The following is a 7,184-nucleotide window of genomic DNA, read 5'->3' as shown; positions in this document are numbered from 1 at the left end:
GTCTTGGAAGCACTAGGTAACTAACATAGTGCTAAGAAATAATAGTACAAACAAGACAGTGAATTTCCCATGAACATCTGTCCTTTTTCAACTTTCAAGTAACTCAGTTTGGCTAGAACTGCACAGTTTGCCAGAGGGAGAGAATAAAAGATATAACTAGAAAGAGGCTGGTTTTGGGGGAGTGGGGCAGGGGGAGGGAGAAAACCAAAATGCTATGGTAAAAATGAGCTTCGTCTCATAGACAGAAAGAACTTTCCCAAACTCTCTGAGCAAAAGAGTGATATAATTTGTCTTGCTTCATGCATTTTTATGGGGCAGAAGTTTACAAGAGAAAGAGAGAGTTAAGTCGCCTCCACAACAATGCAGACCAACAGTAGCTAGGATTGTGGAAAAGAGACATCACAAAGGAAGATGCAATAAGTACCAGAAAGGACAGGGAAGAGTCCAAGAATTTACCTAGGTTTCAAGCCTAAGTAATGGGTCTGTTGGGTGGTGCCATCCAGAAGGGTCAGGTTGGCAGGGAGGTCTCCTAAGAGATAAACCTTCTTCTCTTTTCTTTAAAGTCCAGTTTCAAACGCACTTCCTGTACAAAGCCTCTACTGGTTGACTCTTCCATGAGGGCCAACCTCATGTAGAGGCAGGGGAGGGGATAATCCAAACATCTCCCACAGTCCCTCCGATAATGAGTTGAGGTTGCACCTTTCTAGAGAAGAATAATGTGCTTCCTGAAGACTCTAAGAAGCCAGAAATTTTACACTTATCCCTTCATTCTTTTAAAATAGACCTAAGTTTTTAATCCTTACGGGAAGACAACAAAGGTTGGGAAGAAGGGTAGAGGGAGAAAGAAAGTGAGCAGGAGATGTATTTTAATTACCTATGTACATATCTGTGAAGCTGAGTTTAACATGTATTTCCTGAAGGGCAGTTCTTAAAATATGAGATGGGGGATATGTAGAAGAAACTATGGGGAACTGGGTGCACAAATGAAAAATGTGTCTGACCCCTTTGGCATCAATTTATTCTATGTTCTCTTTTCCTTGTCAATAGTTACTCACTAACAATAATCAGGTTGTTTTCACACCAAAAGCATTCAAATCTTCAAGCTAAAAGGACTGGAGTTTATGATCATGATTTTATGTCCTAGAGATAGCTTGATAGAGCAACCAATTTATTTATTCACCCAAATATGTATTGAGGATCTTCAACTACCTCCCTACCATTATCTCTCGCCCTTTGTGCTTCTGAGCTCTTCCCTATGCGTGCATGGTCAGTGGGAGAGATGGGCTAAAAGGAAGTGCAAGGGGGAGGTTCCTGGCATCCCAAATTATGGCTAAGTAAGTATCTGAGAACCAACTCACCAGCCTAGGCGTCTGTAAATCCCATACACATCAACATTGACTCCTACCCACACACACACAGCCTGGCCAAATCCTCACTTTGAGAACATGATACCCTTATTCAAGAGTTTCAATCATTTTGATAAACAAGAAGGTCTACCTCTCAATTGTCAAGGATTTGAGAACCTGATACGTGCCTATCTTTGTGCTGAGTACTTAGAAAGAAATGTAAAATGTGTAAGAAACAGTCTTATACAGGAAATTATTCCAATTTCTCACATTTACTAGCTGTGAGATCTTAGGCAGTTTACTTACACATGCTGATCCTGGAACATGGGATTGATTGTACCTACCTCATATGGTTGTTGTGAGGATTAAATGAGTTAATACCTCTAGGGTACTTACCATTTTCCAGGCACTGTTCCAGGCATGGGCTATTAATATCTTGACTTTATATCCCCAGAGTGTAAGCTACCTGAAGGAAGGCAGAAAGATGAAATAACAAGGGCTGTTCAAAACTGGATATCTTTCCAAACTGCAGACTTAACTACAGCTGAGAGAGAGGTTGACATGGCCAAGTAAATGCAAAGGACACATGGATAAGTAGGGGCTAGAAAATCAAGAAAAAGTGATGTCATTTTTTACGGCAGAGCAATAGTGGTTGGATAAGGCTCCTCTTTTGAGAAGCTTTGCTGTGAAGGTAAGAAGAGGGTCACTGTTAGAGAAAGACTCTCCTTCCCTGGCTCAAAAACAACCTCCAGCCTCCCCTCTACTCCCTCCTCTCCTGTCTCTCCTCTACCCGTTGCACTCCTGCCCACACCCACTAGTCTGTCTCTGTTCAAAGTTTTCAGGAAGTTAACTGTCAAAAGCTCTAGAGAGATCAGATAAGAACAGAAAAGTGAGGCAAAGTGCATCAAGTGCCCCACACAGTGCCTGGCACTTAGTAAGACTTCAGTTAGAGGTATGGCTATCCCAGGGTTTCATCTCTGAAACTCCTTAGTGTTACTTTTTAACCCCATTCTTTCCTGGATTTTCTGCTGCCCTTTCAGTCTCCTTCCCCAGCTTTCTCCTCTTAAAAAAAACCCAAAAGTTGATGAATCCCATAATTTCTCTATTAAATATACCCACACTTCCTAGAGCATTTCATGCACTCCCATGGATTCAACTACACAAGTCTTCACCCTGCTGATGCCCAAATCTACATCACCAACCCAAATTGTTCTTCTGAGCTACAGACAGTTATATCCAATTTGTGTATGGGACATCCAAGTGGACATTGGATCTCTCCAGTAGACATCTCAACCTATGTGAAACTAAACCCAGTACTTTCTCTCCAAATTCCTTTCCTGCTCCTGTATCCACCTAGCAGTCATTCATTCACTTGGGGCAGAAGTCTGAATTCAAACTTGATTCTTTCCTTTCCCTTTACAGCCCTCCCATCTCATCAGTCACCTCAGACTCCTTCCTTTCCATCACCATCATTGACTTGGGTCAATCTCTTGTGAGCTCTAACATTCAAGTCTTTTATTTATATTACTTTTCATGGTGAGCATTAAGTAAAAGTCGCCCTCTATGTGATAAACTGTCTCCCTCTCCCTTCCCACCTTGGCAGCAAATGCATCAGGGGATACAGTACAGGTAGAGCACAAGCACTAAAATTAAGTAGACATAGATTTAAATCCCAGCTCTGCTGTTTAGTATTGATGTGTCCTTGAGCAAATTTCTGAAGCTCTGAGCCTGTAAGGAAGTGATCTCCATGGGCGTTTAGTTTCCTCATTAGAAAAATAATGGGACTGCCTTTAGGTCAACATTCTTCTGGCTTTGATAGAAGATTTTTAAGACTAAGAGAAATGAAATGATTTGTCCAAGTTTAGTAACGTGAGAAGCTTGGATCCAGAAAATCAGTCTGACTAAATGTTGAGGGAAATAGTCCTTGGCCCCATGCTCAGTCCTTTTTCTGTAGATATGGTTACTGACCTCATGTGGTCTTTGTGACATCCTAGAGTGGGGAACTCAGAGTCACAACGGTCTTAGCTTCTTTATAGGTGGGCCCCTAGTCACAGGTTCAGAATATTCAGGTAAGTGTCAGAAAAGCCCATGTCAGGCTCCTAAACATCTGTCGTGACTAAGTGTGTGCAGGATAGCAGTCACACTGGGACACAGCAGTATTGCACATCCACTTAGGACTAGGCGGACTTCATTTGGGAAGAAAAAGCATAGAAAGGCACCACTGAAGGAGAACATATTGGAGGAGGAGGAGAGGTTGGCAAGGCTCTTTGATGTGTGGTCCTATGGGGGTGCCCGAGGAGTGTAGGGAGTAGCAGTGCTGGCTATGGTTGGAGGATGGGGGAACGTGGGGAGTGGAGAGGTGGTAATGGAGCCAATGTTGAAGAAGCTTCATTCATTCTCAAGCACTCGGGCACCACCTCAGTGAGAAGCAAGACATTTGCAAGTCTTCATCAAGCCCCATTATGAATAAGGCATTTAGCCAGCTCTCCCAAACTGCAAAGATGAATGAGACAGGGATCTTTCAATCTAGTTATCTGAGTATTTGCCATAAAACCAAAACCAAACCAGTTGCAGTCGAATGATTCTAATTCATGGCAACCACATGTGTGTCAGAGGAGAACTGTGCTCCATCCAGTTTTCAATGACTGATTTTTTTGAAGTAGATTGCCAGGACTTTCTTCTGAGGTGCCTCTGGGTGGACTCAAACCTCCAAACTTTTGGTTAGCAGCAAAGTGTTTAACTTTTTGCACCCCACAAGGACTCTTAAGTGCCTTAAGTGAGAGGGGGAGAGACAGGGCCGGCTTTATGGGTATGAGACCTCTGCAGTTGCTCAGAAGGACTTCACGCTTGGTTTAATAATCTGCTGTCACCATTTTTTAAATTCTTAATTTTTGAACAAGGGAACTGAATATTCATTTTGCACTAAACCCATTGCCATTGAGACAATTCTGACTTACAACAACCATATAGGACAGAGTAGAATTGTCCCCATAGGGTTTCCAAGGTTGCAAATCTTTACAGAAGGAAACTGCCTCATCTTTCTCCCGTGAAGCGGCTGGTGGATTTGAACCACTGACCTTTTGGTTAGCAGCTGAGCACTTAACCACTGTGCCACCAGAGCTCCTTTCATTTTGCACTAGGTCCTGCCAGTTATGTAGCTGTTTCTTGGGAGACATGGGTTTTACCTGGAACAGGCATCATGAAAGTCAGGCCAAACCAGAGCTTAAAAAGTTACAAAATCATAAGGGAAAATCTGGAAAATTACAAGTTAGCCTTGTGTGCCCACTTGAAGAACCGTTTAAGACTTTCCTACCCTAACCAGGGGGCTTTGTAACTTCATTTTTGTCTTTGCTTCCTTGCAGCACAAAGAAAGTGCCACTATCACTCTCCCAGGGCAGTGGTCTCCTGAGGAAACCGGTATTTCTGCATGGTAACACTGTCCTTACTAGAACTTTGGAATATCTCTGCAGCATTAGGTTCCACATTTCCTCCCAGAAAAAAAAAAAAAAAAACTAGGCTGCCCAGTATCAGGAACTTTCTGGTCAATTAAATCTGATCACTGCAACACTCAAAGCATCTAGGTCTTTCTTTGGTCCTTCCTGGAAAATAACGCTTTAATTGTTTCCAAGATTTCACTAGTCAAGTCTTCCTTGTTCTCCCAGCATAGGGGTGTGTGAGGGATGAGGTGCCACTAAACCTTTCTGGCTTTGGATCACAGAATTCCAGGACTACAAAGAGCACTGAAGAAGTTCCCTTTCTTTAATATAGATAATTGCAACTCAACCTACTTTTTGAGATTTCTAAATAGGAAGAGTTCTGCCTAAAAGAATGGCGGGAAGACCAAAAAAGTAGTGATACCGTCAGGCAAGCCTTCTTCCTCAACTCCCTTTTTTTTTTTTTCAAGATCCTTATGACACAAAGCAACATTTTGCTCTTCAACATATCTTCTCCTCTTCTTCATTCTCAGTTGATAATCACCAAGACTAGGGACGCTGGAGCCCTGGTGGTACAGTGGTTAAGAATTATGATTGCTAACCAAATTCACCAGTTGCTCCTTGGAAACCCTATGGGGCAGTTCTACTCTATCCTATATGGTCACTATGAGTCAGAATCAACAACCGCGGGTTTGGTTTGGTTTTTTAAGGCTAAGGACATAGAGGTTCAGCAAGTCAAGTCAATCTAAGGCTATATTGTGATGTTCTCTCTTGACCCAACCTTGGTCAAAGGAGTTGTAACAGGAATCAATGTTAAAAAAAAAAAAGCCAGAAATATTGAGTCCCCCTGTCCAATGCACTGCCCCAGTGTGATGGTCACAATGCTTTGAAATCATCAGTGATGAAGGCATTGACCTTCATGTCTGGCAACCTCAGTCTGTCTCTGTGGTCCTCTTGCTCCCTGAGTGATATTCCTTCGCCCTTTCACAGGTCCAGGTGCCCTCAAACTCAATGATCTGATGTCCTTGGCAGGTGGAATGATTTCAACAGGGCAAGGGCTCTTGGCGCATGTCACTTGGAACACAGAAAACAAAAAGCAGAGAAAAGCACAGAACAAAAGAGGCCAGAAATCTCAATTGTGGTGCATCATGGTTTCACAGTAGCAAGAAGCCTGCACTGGGGATTAGGCAATCAGGGCTTGAGATACTACTCTGCCTATAATTCATGCCTTTGGCCAAGTTACACTTCTTCCTGAGGCCTATTTATTATGAAGGGGTTGAAATTGTTCTCAACAACCATTCTAATTCAAAGTTCCTTCTCCAGTTGGTAGATTGATTAAAATGCATTGTTCCTAAGGGCCACGTGAGGCCAAGTGATTTAATACGCGTGATATATTTTCAAGCCATAACATTCCCTTGCTAACATTTTAGGATACAGCCCAATTTTTGTCTTACGGCTGAAGGGAGCTATATTTCCAATGTATTCTGGGCAGGGAAGTCATCCTCTTCACTATATCATGGACTTGGATTAAGGTGAATGGGAGGAGGGAGGTGGTTACTGTGAAAACTTTATTTGAAACCTTCTGAAGCATAAGATTTGGATTTTCTTTGTGTACTGTTGTTCCATGGCCTTATTGTACATGGTGACTTGGACAGGCAAACGAAAGGAAGTAGTAATTTTTCAGACGTCCAAATTGAACAATAAAACTCTTTTGTTAAAATCTTCAGGTAGGTAAGGTCAATGTATGGTGTACTTAGTGGTGTAAAAAGTGTTGATTGCTACAATATGATTGTACAGCATAGAGAACGTGATCATAATTCATGTTTTCATTCCAAGATCTTTAAATTTGGCCAGAAGACCTCAAAATTTACACCCTGCCTCTAAGCAGAACTTACTACCTCTTCCCAGAGCTCCTTGTCCCTTCTGTGTTAGATTCTGTACATGATCCTAGAAGCACACATGTGAGAAAAAAGGCAAGTAGAGCTGAAAGTAAGGCCAGATTTACTTTGAAGTCAAGCAGGGGAGGCAATGTGGAGCAGTGAGCAGAACTTGGGTCTGGAGATCAGGAGTCCTACCTCCCAGCTCTGGCACTTCCACTGCCTGGATGCAGCTTCTTAGACAAGGCTCTTCACCTCCCACCCTCACAGAAGCAGGGCAAGGTGGCCTCTGAGGAGCCTCTCATGGCCGCCATTCTTAAGATGTATCTCCCATCTGGTAGCTGCCCAATCTCTCTGCTCCTGAAAACCAGGAATTGTTTGTGGAAAGTCAGCTTGGGGATACAGTCAGAAAGGATGGGAGAGGAGCCTGGAGGAAAAATGGGAAAGAACCCCAACAAATCTTCAGGCAGAACCCAGACCATCCTCAGAGCCAAGATGGTCTCTGTGTGTGTTTTTTTTTTTTTTTT

Source organism: Trichechus manatus, unplaced genomic scaffold (genome assembly GCF_000243295.1).
Source record: "Trichechus manatus latirostris isolate Lorelei unplaced genomic scaffold, TriManLat1.0 scaffold00041, whole genome shotgun sequence".
Classification (NCBI taxonomy): Eukaryota; Metazoa; Chordata; class Mammalia; order Sirenia; family Trichechidae; genus Trichechus; species Trichechus manatus.
Note: the sequence above shows the minus strand (reverse complement) of the source record.